General features: G+C 59.2%; 1 protein-coding gene and 1 long non-coding RNA gene across 3 annotated transcripts in view; one reads left to right on the forward strand and one right to left on the reverse strand.

Annotated features, from left to right (window-relative positions):
* Ppp2r2c (protein phosphatase 2 regulatory subunit Bgamma) overlaps positions 1–14,357 on the forward strand; it is a 97,695-nt gene that overhangs the window by 44,935 nt on the left and 38,403 nt on the right. The gene's annotated exons all lie outside the window — the stretch shown is intronic.
* LOC144366595 (uncharacterized) lies at positions 4,859–13,129 on the reverse strand. The gene is made up of 2 exons (XR_013425665.1): positions 12,405–13,129; positions 4,859–11,580 (listed from the first exon to the last, which is right to left on the reverse strand). It is a non-coding gene; the product is annotated as an uncharacterized LOC144366595 (long non-coding RNA).

Below are 14,357 nucleotides of genomic sequence, written 5' to 3' on the forward strand. Positions count from 1 at the left end.
TTTAATTCTTTTGTCAACTAATCTAAGGGCACTTTACCTCCCAGCACTGTCCTGACCACATTTTCTGTATCCTCTACATCAGTGCCCAGCAGTGGACAGCAATGGGAACCCACATATGATTGAAAATCTCCCGGTAGCCATGTTACACAAATAAAAAGAAATAGGTGAAGTTGTGGTAGTTGTAAATGTGCAAACTACGGTGAACATGGTGCAGACTTATTAATGAGATGGTGGACATCCTTTTATGTCAAGTCTTCGAGCTCTACTGTGCAGTCCCAGCTGATAGCGCACCTCAGCTCAGAGCAGCTACACTGGGGCCTTTGGCCCCCGTGCTGGACTGCATGCAGGCTTTGTTGTGTATCCTTAGGGAATAATTTTAAATCTACCTTTTTTATCATCTGGGGAAAAAATTAAGTCCATTTTATCCACTTTTGAATAGTTGAAGAATTTTCCAATCCATTTATCTAAGGTTAGTTGGCTTTAAAACTTTGGGATTTTTGCAATAAATGCTCACGAAGTCTGCTGGACTTGGGAGGGTCAGATGCTTTTGTCCCCCTCTCTGACCTGTTTCTGCTGGGCATTGTGGACCCCAGCCCAGGTCACACACCGTCACACCATTTCCGATTGGTGAGCATGTTACATTTCCTGCCATAACATCATCAAAGGGTGGCTTAAAATGACAGACGTCTCTCACAGCTGGCCAGTCCCCAGGGCTGAGCCGAGGTGGGGAGGGGGCCGTGGGGAGCACCTGTCTGGCCTCGCAGCCGTCGGCCCCTGGCTCTGTGCCTCAGTGCTCAGGTTCTGCCTCCTTTGCACACCTCCTGCTCTTCCCTGTCTGCTCTGTGTGTCCGACAGGGACATTGCCACTGGAGGGAGGGCCTGTTGGGACAGCGCAGGACGGTCTCCTGTCTCTTAACCGCTTCATATGTGCAAAGGCACTTTTTCCAGATAAGGTCACGCTCATGGCTCTGGGGTTGGAACGTGGACACATCTTTGGGGACACCGTTCAGCCCACTGCAGTGACCTCTTCCTGTTTTGACAAGAAGGAAGGTGAAGAAGGGTCACGAAATCCACAAGATGACCAGAGGTTGCGAGCAGCAGCTTCCCAGAGAGCAGTGCTGCCCACCTCTGTGGGTCGAGGCCACTTTGGCCAGGACCGGCGGGAGCTGTTTGGTGAACAAGCACATGGGGAGCTTCCCGGAGGGCAGATGGAGCCAGCAGAGGGGCCGGAAGCCAGACGCTGGGAAGGGGGGCTGTGTTAACGTCAGAGCGGGGCGGCCCTGCCCTGATGGGTGCTGGGTTTCACCCTGGCGCTTGGAACGGTCATTATCGTGCACCCGCAGCCCCGTCGTGTGCCTCTGGATTATTAATGAGGATGATAACAGATAAAATAAAGGGAAAAGAGGCCCCACCAGGATACAAAACGAACAGTTAGCGGAATCCGTAAGTCACCAAATGGGTCTTGATGACAGCAGCCTCTGGGGGCTCCCCCTGCTCCGCCGTGATGCCGTTACCCATGGTCACGCTTGTTCCTGGCTCTTTATGTCCCATCTTTCTTTTATACGATCATCAGAGTGGCACTAATCTGGGTCTGCAAATGAGGTTTCTGGGATGTTGTCGTGTCAGCATCTGGATTCGAGACGCGCTGCGTCCCGGAGCCCGGCCCTCTGGGATGGCGGGAGCAGGCCCGGCCCTCCTCCACCTAATCGCTCCCCAGGAACCGGGGACTCCTGTTAATGGGCCCAGGAAGCCATAAACGGTAATGAAGGTGCCTGTGTTGCTGCTGGCTGGGGGTTGCCCTGGGGGTCCCCTCCTCATAATTAAATGGGAGCTTTTCCTGGTGCCTCTGAGTGGGGAGGGGGGCTTTGTCCTCCTGGTGACACTCGTCTCTTCACCCCTTTCGTTTATGCAGTGGTTTATTTGTTTATCAGGCCTCAGTTTGCTGCCTGCTGAGAGCCAGTTCAGGGCAGGCAGGATGGGGGGCGGCTGCAGGGGGAGAAAAGTAGAAGGGTTGTCCCCACTCCGAAGCTCCCGAGCTCCCCAACGCTCGGAACCCCCTTAACCTTCCCTCTTGGTTTTCTCATCTGTAAAATGGAAAGACTAATGAATTCATAGCTCCCCCACGTGGCGGTGGTGACGACGCGGGACCTAGTGGCTGTGTTGCCTGCATGCTGCCCGACTGGGCTGTAATGGCAGTGGGAACCCCAGCTCCCACGTCACACTTGTGCCCGTGACTCTCCCAGCAAGCCTGTGCAGGAGGCCACGCTCTTCTGACTTCCCTGATGAGGCTGGGGAGGCCTGGGAGCTGCCAGAGCTGCTCAAGATGCACAAGTGGCCGGGCTGTCACCCAGCAGAACTGGCCACAGCATGGGCAGCCCTTGCCTGCCTCTTGCACACCAGGACCCTCTGTCTCCTGGGCCACCTCTGTGGGGTTCAAGTCTCCACTGTAATCATCCTGCCACCAAAGTCACCCTGGGGAAGGAGTCCCCTCAGAGTAACGTTTCCTTGGGCACAGCCGAGCGCTGCCCGGGGAAGCCGAGCGTGTTGGAGGGGGCGGAGGCCAGGGGAAGTTTTTCAAGGATTACATAAGATATTTTGAACCCATCATTCTTGGCCACAAGGATCAAAAACCAGGGTGACATCCTCCGAGGTCAAGCAGACAATTGCTGGGCAGACGTCCTTGCAGACCTGCTGTTTGTGGAGAGGTGGCCCTGGCAGAGCCCTCTGTGGAAGCTCCGGTGACTGGGCTTGGGCAGGCGCGCCCTCCTGCAGTACCTCCTGGGTCAGTTACTTATTTTGGTTAGGGTGGGACAAGACGGACTTGGCTTGGAGTTTGACCGCCTTCTTGGGCAGTGCCCCGTCCTCCTGGTTGCACCCTGCCTCCTGCCTCTGGGCCTCTTGCAGGTCCCTGCTCCTGCTATGAGCCTGCTGCCTGGCCCCAGCTTGGGATTTTGGGGGCCCACCATTTCCCCACAGGCCTTGAGGTTCATTCTGACACACCTGAAGGATGGGGAATCTCTGCAGGCCACCTAGGGTGTCCTGCAGTCTCTGGGGTGACAAGTGTGCTACCTGGGTGCTCCACGACTGATGTCGCAGGTGTCCCGCCAAGCACAGGAAGTGTGCGTCTCTGCTTACAGGGAGCTGCCCATGGCCATCAGGGGCAGCAGCAGCCCCCCCCCCGGCAGGCAGGATGTGTGCCCCCAGACAGGAGGGGCCTCCTCCAGGGCTACACACTGTGCCAGCGGAAGGGGCTCCTACCGCAGAGAGCAGCAGTGTGCTCCGAGAGCGAGGACAGTGGCAGCCTTGGGGAGGCCTCGCCAGGAACCTTCCTGTAACCTCAGCTGCAGCTGATCACCAACCCAGGCGTCTCGTCACCCCGACACACTCGGGCACAGAGCTGGGACTTGAGTGCAATTTCTCTCTTCTTTTTCCCATCAAAGGAGACACTTGGGGAGCAAGAGAGAGAGGTGGGGCAGTTCTTGTTCCTGCTGCTGAGCCACCCCTGAGGGACGCCATCTCTGGGGCTGCCCCGCCCATGAGCCGTCTGCCCATTCCAACCAGGGAGCTGCTGGGGGTCCTGCCTCTTCCCAGTGGCCCAGGGAGGGACATCCTCATGGGCACAGTCATCTACCAAAGGGAGGGAGACATCGTGCTGCCGCCCTCCACTGCCTGGCGGCTCTTGTAAGCCCTCCCTGGCCCTCCCTGGCCCTCCCTGGCCTTGGTAGAATTGACCGGCCCTTCTTCTCCCTGGTTCTCCAGCTGGCCCTTGAGGATGGGCATGAGTCAGAGACAAACCGAGTGACACAGCTTCTCCTTGGCTGAGTGGAGACCCAGGTGGGGTCTTTTTGGTGGGTCGTTCATGTCCTTGCAGGGCCCCCTCTGCTGACGATGTTCTGCGTCCTTCTACAGAATGGGCTCCCCAGCCGTGCACCTGCCCTTGCCACCCAGGATGCCTCCCGCCTGCAGTGTTTGTGCCCTCAGTTCAGGAGGATTCAGGATGCAGCTCCACTTCCTCCGGGAGGCCGCTCCTGACCCCCAGGCTGGGCTGCACCACGTGGTGCTTGTTACATCCCTGACTCCCCCAGGAGCCTGGGAGCCCTAGGGAAGGGACTGCTCCCTGCCTCCACACTCCTGGCCTAGTGCAGAGATGGGAGGAGGGAGGAGGACAAGGACCCAGGAAGGAAGGGGCGAGAGAGGAGGGCCAGGGAGGGTGAGCACTCTGGACACACCAGCTACCAGTGTGCCACGCTCTCCCCATTGCATGCACGTGTGCCTGTGGTTGGGTGGTGTGCAGGAACAGCTGCTGAAAGTGCTCCAAAGCCCCTCTCCGGCACATCTGTGCTCACGATTAACTGTGTCCCTACTATGAACCGAGTCCAGAGATAGAAGTCTCTGCCCTGGTCACATTCCCAGAGGGGCAGGTGGGTCGAATCATGTGGCACAAACATTTCTGATAGATAGTGATCGGCTCCCAGCCCTGGACCATCACAAGTGGGAGCAGGGAGGTGGGGGAGCTACGGCCCAATTCTGAGGTGTTTATTTAGGGGCTTTGGCCAGCCTTGACTTTGACATTAGGCTCTGGGTGCCTTGTGACCAAAGCTACAAACCCAGGAGCTTGGGAGAGTCCTCAGCAGGCCGGGCACTCCAAGCGCTAAGGAATGCGCTTGATCCGTAGATCTGTAGATGCCTTGATCCGTCAAGTCAAGCAGCCAAATTGCCCAACATGCTTTTAGGGCAGTTGTTGCCAAACTTTTTGGTCTTTACATTCTTAAAAATTATTCAAGATCCCCAAAATGCCCTTGTTTATGTGGGCTCTGTCTGTTGATATTTGCCATATTATAAAATAAAACCTAGACTGTTAAAAGATTTATATATGAATTTATTTCAAAATAAAAATTACAATTCATTACATGCTAACATAAATAATGTTTTTCTGAAAAACTATACTTTCCAAGACAAAGCAGTAGTAAGAAGAGTGGTGTTTGGTAAACCTCTTTAATGCCTGGCTTAATAGAGGGCTGCTGCTTTGTCTGGTGTGCGGCTGTGTGGCTGGAGTATTGTCGGTCACCACCTCACACAACATGGAGTTGTAAACGCCTGGAAGGGTCTTGGGGACCCCCAAGGGTCTCAGGACACCATCTGAGAACTACCGATTCAGGCAAACTGCAGGATAATGTGTCAGCTCCAGGGGACTTCATGCATGGACAGGGAAGCCCAGGGTCCTTAGAGTCCTGACAGTGCCCCACTTGGAGACGGACGAGGAGAGGAACACCAGTCACACTGGCCTGGCTCAGCCTCCGTCAAAGCCCTCCACCCTTTGCCTGGGCTTCATTCTGCTGCAGACTTCGGCTGTCCAATAGGACTGGATGTTTCTGGTGGGAACCTGCCAGCAGGTGGCCACTCTTGGCTGTGCCCTGGTTTTCAGGTCCCTTCCTCTGCCCGCCACGCCACGTGTGTGAAGGGCTCTATGGCAGAGGGGGCAGCCCCTGGCTCAGCGCAGGCCGCCCTGCCTTGCAGCTTCCTGCCGGCCTCTGGCGGGCTGCCAGCACCTGGAAGAGGGAGGGGATGTCTAACCCTAGGCGATGGATGCAGTTCCACCCCGTGGGGCACAGCGTGGTGCTTGTGCCAAGGCGGGTGGGCCAGGCCTCCTTGGACAAATCTGGGTGAACTGTGTCTTGACAGGTAGGATGCACTTGATTGATGAAAACTGCACCAAAGGCTTCTTTCCCTTCTCAAGGTTACTTGGGGTGGTGTCGAGGACCCACGGTCCCGGGGTCAGACCTGCGATTCTCTGGAGGCCTCCCATGAGGGCAGCTGCTTCCCCTTTTCTCCCTTTAACATTTTAATACAGTGGGGTCTTGGCCACACTTTAATACACAGCAAGAGCTTAGGGTCTTGGCCACATGCACATGAAACCAGCACCTCCTGTGAGGTCCCCTTGTCCCCAGGTGGTCCATTCCATCTCTACCCTGTACCCGCCTGGCCACCCACGTGCTCTCTATTGCTGTGTATTGATCCATACTTTCTAGACGTCCATATAAATGGAGTCACCACGCAGGCCTGTTTGGTCTGGTTCCTTTCCCCCAGCTGATTCACTCTGAGAGTGCCCCCGCGGTCTCACACATGCCTAGGGTGGTCTTTACCATTGCTAAGTAGTAGCCCACGGAGTGGCTGGGTCACAATTGTTCATCCTTCTACTTGTCGATGGAAACTTGGGTTGTTCCAGGTCTGAGCTGGGTGGACCGGCCGCTGTGAACAGGGATACTCACATCTTGCACATGCGTGTGCTTTGCTTCCTCTTGGCTATGAGGAACGGGTGGGTTGCATGGTAGGCCTGTGTGGCTCTTTAGGATCCTACCAGGCTGATCCCGAGGGGCAGCTTCATTACACAGTCCTGGCAGTGTCGGGATTCGAGCCACTCCTCATGGACACCAGCCGGGACTTTTTAATCTATCTGTCCTCGTGGGTGAGTCCCAGTGTCGCCTCATGGTTTCAATTTGCTCCTCCCGATGGCCCAGGATGTGGTGTGCCTCCCCTGTGTCCACTGCCTGTCTGTGGACACGAGGTCTTCTCCTGGGAACACGAGGTGGAGAGCCAGACCTCTGGTGGCCTCTACCCGCCTCTCCCTCTGGCTGCTGTGTTCCCACTGAGCGCTGTGCCCTTATGAGCTTTGGATGCGAGTGGCTGGTCAGGTGCCACAGTCTGGCTGGGCACAATTCACGAGCCACTTGTCCAGCAGAAATGAACTTTATTTTTAGAACACACACACGCTGCACCACAGAGCTCTTCAGGAATTCCCTCAGAGCCCAAGCGCCATCACCGGCTTCCAAAGAGCCTCTCAACCCCCTCTCCTCCTCTCTTGAGGCTGATTGGCTGGGTTGCATGGGTGGAGCCAAAAGAGTCCCCCAATGAGCAGCTCCGTGGTCTGAAAGGGCGGGGAAACAGCCCAATGAGCATCACCGCAGAGGAGCCAATCAGCTGGCAGCTGGAGGTTTGCTGGGGCCAGGGTGAGCCAATCAGCTGGAAGTTTGCTGGGCCCCTTCAGCTGTGGCTCTCAACAGTCAGGTGCCTGCGTTACAGGTGTTTTCTCCCATCCTGTGGCACGACGTTTTGTTTTCATAATAGTTTCTTTCAAAGAACAAATGCTTTAATTCTGATAAAGTCTAAGAAATCCATTTTTCTTTTGTTGCTCTTGCTCTTTGGGTCTTGTCTAAAAAATAAAAGCTGCCAAAATTCCCCTGTAGATTTATCGTCTTGACTTTCACATTGAGCCGTTGGCTCCTCCTGGCTTCTTCCTGCGTGGACCACCCTTTCCTCAGCGACCGGCCTCCGTGCCTCTGGGAAGGCCAGCTGGTCGTGGAATCGCAGGTGGTTCCTGGTCGCCTGCCTGCTGCAGGGATCTCTCTGTCTCGCCTTCCACCAACGCCACACTCTTGTTTGTGGTCGCTTTATCTTGGTCTTGAAATCGGGTTGAGTCAGACTTCCAGCTCTGTCCTTTGTGAAATGGTTGGGACCAGTCTAGTCCTGTCTGTGGAACACTTGTCCCTCATTAACCCTCAAGGCCCTCTGGGGCAGGGTTAGCCTTAAGCCCATGGACAGACGAGGAGACTGGCCGGGGGTGAGTAGCCTCCTCAGATGACTAAGGAGAGGAAGGGAAGCTGGGATCCAGGGCTGGCCAAAGCAGCTGTTTCTGACCACTAGGCTGTACTGTGCTCTCTTGGGGGTTCTGCCCACTCCTGGCACAGACTTCTTCCCCAGAACCTGTGAGGCTGGAATGAGTTTACTGGTTTCCTTTTTTGTCTCCCTCCCAGCCACCATGGAGGCATAAGCCATCTGCACATCCACCTTGGTGGCCCAGCCCCAGGGACTCCACACGGACTAGACATGGGTGAACATTGGGTCAATGAATGACTGGCGGATGGCTGGCTGCAGGTCAGGGCCAGGTCCCACCAGCCCTGGCAGAGGGACCTGGAGAAGAGCTGTCCTGGGAACCTGAGGTGGAGAGCCAGACCTCACCTGCAGCCTGCGAGCTCCTGGGGGAGGGAGACGCTCGTCAAGCTGGAGGGAGGGGGAAGGGGGAAGGCCCAGGGTTTGCCCCTGCAGGGGCAGGTGGCAGGGGTGGGGCCCTGGGTCCCATGCTGCCTGTCCTCCAGCCCCTTCATCTTGCCCAAGCCAGAGCATCTATGGACAAAAAGGTCACAGAGGGACCCTGAGGCTGGTCCAGTACCCTCACCTGGCATCCGAGGCTGGCACCCACCCAGCACGGGGACAGCACCTGACCTCTCTTGGCCAGGCCCCTGCAAGCCATAACTGAGGGATTGATCACAGCTAGAAGGCACGTGGCTGGAGTGGGCCTCCCTGTCCTTCCTTCCAGCTGAGCTCCCTGGCGTGGCCTCTGTGGTACTGGCCGGGGTTCCGTGGCTGGCAAGGATCCTGCCGAGTGCACCGGAGCCTCCTGGGGCTGTACTGGGCTGGGTGGGTGCAGGTGCTTCTGAGGGAAGATTCTGAACTCAGCGGTGACATTGGTGCCAGAGTCTGACCTCAGGCCTCCTAGGTGGCTCACTTTGCCAGGGTGTGCCCAGGCTGGCCATGTTGGCTGGAGGGAGCCAACAGTGACATTTTTAGAAGTTCTTGAACTAGCTATCAAACGCAGGTGCTTGGCATCAGCTCTGGCAGGAGTGTTCATCCACAGGCTGGGTGAGCGCCACAGGTCAGGGTCCTCTCCACCTCCCACTGGGTTCCCCAGAGCATGGTGGACTCCCCTCCCCCAGCCTCGGTTTCCCTGTGTAAGAAGGGAGAGTGATGCCCACCCACCCCTTCAGGCTGACTCCACCACTCAATGGGGCCACACTGTGCAGTGCTCCTTATGGTCTAAGCAGGAGACCAAAGGGGAGGGGGGTCTCCACACTGGCTATCGCTGTTGTCACCCACAGAGCAGCAGCTGGACCATGTGCCTGGCTGTAGGAGGGGCGCCTGAGGATGTGGGCAGCATCTGGGGCGGGGGGCTCTGGTCTGTGCACCTCTCTTCTCTGTAAGGGGCGTTGTGATCCCAGTGGCAGGTTGGCGAGTGTGGTGGCACTGCAGTCCCCTTAGGCCACACCCATACCTCGGGAACTGCCACTTCCTCAATGGCCATCTGGTAACCCAGGTGGACATCTGTACCAGCAGAGGGTCAGGAGAGGGGGCTGCAAGGGAGGTGGAAGAGGGGCAGGGAGCCTGGAGGCCACAGCAGGAGGGTCCCAGAGAGCAGCCACAGCACCCGAGGGCCTGCCTGTATTCAGAACCGAGGTGCTGGGGACGCGGCTGCTGCCATCACACCACTAGAGTTGGCCTCATCTGTCTGTCAAGCCCACGTCTCACCCCATGGGGGTCTCTGGCTCTGCACCCCAGCTGGCACCTGAACAGGGTGACTGGCCTCCTCTACCTGACTGTCACCCAGAGACTGGCACATGGCGTGGTGCCACAGGAGGGCAGGGCAGAAGTCAGCTTTGCTCTGCGCCACAGGTAGTTCTTGCTGAATTTGAGGGTGAGCTCTCTCCCTGGTCAGGCAGTGTCCGTTGGGCACAGTTCTGAATTCCTGTTGCCTAGGATACGGTCTAGCACTTTGTAGGGGTGCAGTAAGTCCGGTTTGAATAAGTAAGTGGCCTCTTCTGGGGACATGAAGGATGCCTGGGCCAGCTCCAAGCAGGCGTGGGGAGCAAGAGGTCGCCAGGCAGATGGGCCTTCATTCCGAGGGTGCTGGGGAGCCCCCGCGGCTGCAGGGAGGCTCGTGATGTGATGAGGTGCCAGTTTCAGAGGAGACCCCCTGAGGCTGCAGCTGCTGGGTCATGTGGCCTGGGCCAGGATGAGGCAAGATCAGTGGCCAGAGGAGAGGGACCAGCCCTGCTGACTGACCCCAGCACCCCAGCCTGGGGAAGTCTGGCCAGGGACATAGTGGCTCAGTGCCCGAGCCCCTGCCTGGAGCAGACAGGCCTAAGGGGGTCTGGTGGTCACACTGACGTGATGAGAACTGAGAGGCGTTGCAGTGGCTTGGACAGCTCGCCCCGCCTTGCCCGCCTGCTGGCTGGGGTCTAAGGAACTGGGCAGGGAGGACAGGGCCCGTGGGACCCCAGGTGCTAGGAGGACAGAAGCCAGTGGGCCAGCTGGCCTGTCCCGACCCGGGTAATCCGTATGAATCAGTGTCAGGCCTGCACGCTCCTCTGGGCACGAGGACAGCATATCACAGTGTGCAGAGCCCCCAGCACCAACGGCTCCAGTCACCAATATGCTGCAGGCAGGGAGACTGAGGCTCAGAGCCAGCAGGGCTCGCCCAGACCTCACCACCAGGACGTAAGAGCCACACCGGCCCCCACAGCCGCTTCACCTGTCACTTACTCCCCTACCATGTCCAGGTGGCACTGTGATCACGTGTGACAGCAGTGGTAATGCCCACTAGCTGCAGTTACCGACTCTCAGCAGGTCCCTGGTGCTGGGCAGTTCTGTGGTCCTGGCCTCGGTCCCTCTCGCAGCCAGCCCGGGCGTCTGCCATTGGAGGTGGGGACATGGAGGCTCGGAGTCATCCGACGTGCCGAGGATCACTGAGAATGCTCGGGCCTGGCGCTCTCGCCCTCCAGCCTGCTTTCCAGGGTCCTCAAACCTCAGCACGCAGGAGGACCTTCCCAGTGGTCCAGCCAGGAGAGCAGGGCCGGGCCAGAGGATCTTCTTCAGGAGAGAAGCCCGGGTGATTTGAGGGTGCTGGGGAGACAGGCTTTCTGGAGCCTGTTTTGCAAGAGAACAGGTGGGGAGCAAGTGGTCTCCTTCACCTTGACCCGTCCTGAGTCGGTGGCTGGCCTCAGGCCACCTGGCCACCTTAAGGCCCCAGGAGTCTGATTGAGGGCAGCCCCTAGAGGCTGTGCTGAAGCCAGAGCTGGGTGTCACCCCTTCTCTGGGCACAGTCCAGCCTGGCCTGGAATCAGACCCAGCAGCTTGACTGGACCCTGCTGACCACTGGCAAATCCATTGCTGCCCGTCCCTCCCCCAGGCCCATCTGCCCTGCCAGCCCAGCCAGCAGACACTCAGCAGGGGGCCCATCTGGCCTGGGTGGGGAGGAGCTGCTGGCCACCATCACAGCCTCCCCCTGCCCTGTCCCTGACGGGGCAGCGTCCTTCCACACCCACCCTGGCTCCCGCAGCCATCCCCTGGCTGGCAGAGCTGGGCACAGCCACAGCTCAGGGACCCAGGATGCAGGGGTTTCCAGAGGCTCCTGACGTCCCCCAAGGGACCTACCTGTCTTGGAAACATTGTGATGACTGGATAGTGCCCAGCCATGAGAGGGGACCGAGGACTGAGGTTCGCTGTGAAAGCCCTGCTGGGTGGGCGAGGGCCCTGCCCCAGGAGGCCACGCGGCATGGTCCAGAGCAGGCCACGTCCAAGGGCTCGGGAAGCGGGCCGGGCTGCCTGGCTGGGGAGGAGCGGGAACACCACGATGGGGCGGTGGGATTGCCCTGGACTAGGTAGCAGGGATGGTTCCCGCGTGGCACGTCCAGAAACCACCAAGTGTGAGTTTGGTGTGGTGTAGGTCAGGCCTCAGCCCACCACGGCCTAAAATCAAACCAGAACCAGTGTGAGCCCAGTGTCTCTCCGAGCCAACGAGAAGCCAGAGTGCAGCGGGAGAGAGGTCACATGAGGAGCAGAGGTGACCCCAGGCTGCTGCAGCTTGTCCCCAGCCCACCCCACGAGGCTTGGTTCCCTCTGGCTCAACAGACCTGTCCCAGTGCCAGACCCTGCACCCCGAGAGATCTCCTCTGTGCCACAGAGACACAGGGTCGGAGCAGTCTCTAAGCCTAAGTCAGATGGAGGCTCCAGCTTGCTTAGAATAAAGTCCCTGGGCCACCTCCTGCCTGCGGGGTCTGGTGTCCAGGCTGGCTTGACGCTTCATCCTTCCTGCCCTGCCCTGTCCTGCCTCCCTCTGCACACACTGGCTTCTTGCTGGCCTGCAACTGGCCTAACTTGCCTCAGGGCCTTGGTCTGTGCTGGTCCTGCAGGTATCCATGCGGCTCCCTCCTGGCTCCCGTCAGGCCTCTGCCAGAACAAGGGCCCTTCTGCCCTCACTCCAGAAGACACTGCTTTCCATGGAAAGTCACTCTTGTCTGTCTCCCGGGGCGCCTGCTGTGCCCAGGGCCAGTGTGCGTGGTGCTCCCAGTCCAGTTGTCCTCGTTCTGTTGTAGAACACACCCCACACCACACACCACTCCAGCTGCTCCTAAGCACAGGGCTCCAAGAGGAAGCCCGTTCTCGGTGTCCTACAGCCACCAACATCGCTTTCCAGACTCTTCCCTTGTTCCCAGAAACTCTGCACTCACTGGGTGACACCCACCTCCATGAGTCTGGTCTTGAATGAATAAATGAGAGACCAGTGGACTTACTGAGTGCCTGTCCCAGGTGGCTGAGCGCCCTCGGCAGGTACACATTGCTCTCTTGTTGCACAGGTGAACAAATCCACTGGCTCCGAGACGCAGAGAGGGGCAGTGTTTCCCCAGAGTCACAGCTGGCAGGAGTGGGAGCTGAAGCAGGTCTCCCTTGGCCAGATAGCAGCTGTTCCTGGGCCAACGCCACTGTAAGGGCACCACCCAGGCCTCCCTCTGCTGTTCCTTTCTCCCAAGGTCACTGTCTAAGCAGACGTGGCCAGAGTCCTCAGCCTGGCTGGCTGGCCACGTGTCACAGCTCCCCTCATTCTGACGTTCCCTTCCTCCTGGAGCTCCGGGGGTGGGTGCCAGCTACGGGACTGTCCCCAGGCCTCACAGTGAGTCAGTGCTAGGCCCGGTGTAAGAGCTGACGCGGTTCGACCCACGCTCCTGGCTTGGAGGTGCTTTTCCTCTTAGGAGCCCGAATGGGGAGCTGGAGCTGAGGCCAGCACTGGCCTGCAGCACCCGCCGGGTTGTGAGAGGATCCAATGCCCAGCCCTGGGGTTCTGCCCGTCCCCCTCTCTGGTCCTGTCCTCTGTACACAGGAGGTGTGACCAGAGAGGGAGGTGGCTTGTACAGGTCACCAGCAGGAAGGAGGTGGCTTCCTCCTGAGGCCCGGCCAGGGCCTGGGGCTGAGGGCGGGCACCCGCTTCCTGTCCTGAGGATGCCCTGGCCCGAGGGGCAGAGCCTGGGGTCCTGCGCCCTGGCCCACCCACTCAGACCCCCACGCCTCCGCCAGCCCCTCACGCCCTGCTCCAGCCCAGTGGCCCAAGCACAGCTCAGGGAGCTGCCTCACTCCTCCAGGCCCCCAGGCTCAGGCTGCAGGAGAGAACGGTTGACCAGGCCTGCGTGGCGACCAGTGTGGGGAAATTAGTGACCCTTGGATTGTCACCTCTGGATGAGGACCATGAGCCAGGTGCCCTGGGTGAGCACAGAGGTGCACGGCAGGCAGGCCTGTGATTGACAGCCCCCCAGGGAGGCCCCTCCCCTGCCCTCGGGGCGGTCCGGCCCTCCCAGTCCCCCCCAGCTACGTGCTCCTCGCCACATACTCAGTACTGACTTTCCAGACCCGGTCAATGCCTGTCCCGATTCTGAGAGGCTGGCATCTCTCCTGTGTGCCTGCAGCCAGCCAGGCGTCTCCTCCCGAGGCCCACGGTGGGGAGGGCCTGCAGGGGGACCGGGCTGGGCTGGCGTCCTGTCGGCCTGCTCACTGGCTGGGAGGTCAGCAGGAGACGCGGGCCATCTGCTGTGTGCTGGGCTTTGCCTGCTCTGGTGGGCCTGGCAGGGGACATGGCTGCCCACCTTGTCCTAAGGCCTTCCCTGGGAGCTCTGGAAGACGCCTGCAGAGCCCTCTCTCGCAGGACCCTCACCCGGGGATCACAGCTGTTTGTCCAGTAGCCCCGGGGCTTTTCTCGGCCCTGGGGGCATTGGCCCCCTGCCCAGCCACCCCTGCTGCACCTCCTGGCCCCCAGGCACCAGCACACAGCACCTGAGATGACCGAGGCTGGCTCTCACCCCTGGGCAGCGCGTGGGTGCAGACCCTCCTCCTGGCCCTCAGACACCAGGTCCCTCAGCTCCAGGTCTCAGGCCACATCTTCAGCTTTCTCCAAGCGTCCTCTTCACAGGGGTGTGTGGGGACTCTGAGCCCAGCACTTGCTTTCTCCCCAGGCCCATCTCTGACCCCTTTGGTGTCCTGAGACCCCCAGGCAGGGGTCAAGTTCAGGACTCTGGAGCCAGCCCGCCTGACACTGAGTCTTGGCTCCGCTCCCACCAGCTGGGTGGCTTCTGGCAGGTGGCTGCCCTCGGGGCCTCGGTGTCTCCACCTGTAACTGGGGTGATGGTGACTGTGACAACTCTGGACTGTGGAAAGGACTCAGTGTGTGCGGCGTGCTAGGACCAGGCCACCCTCCTGGC

Source organism: Ictidomys tridecemlineatus, chromosome 9 (genome assembly GCF_052094955.1).
Source record: "Ictidomys tridecemlineatus isolate mIctTri1 chromosome 9, mIctTri1.hap1, whole genome shotgun sequence".
NCBI lineage: Eukaryota > Metazoa > Chordata > Mammalia > Rodentia > Sciuridae > Ictidomys > Ictidomys tridecemlineatus.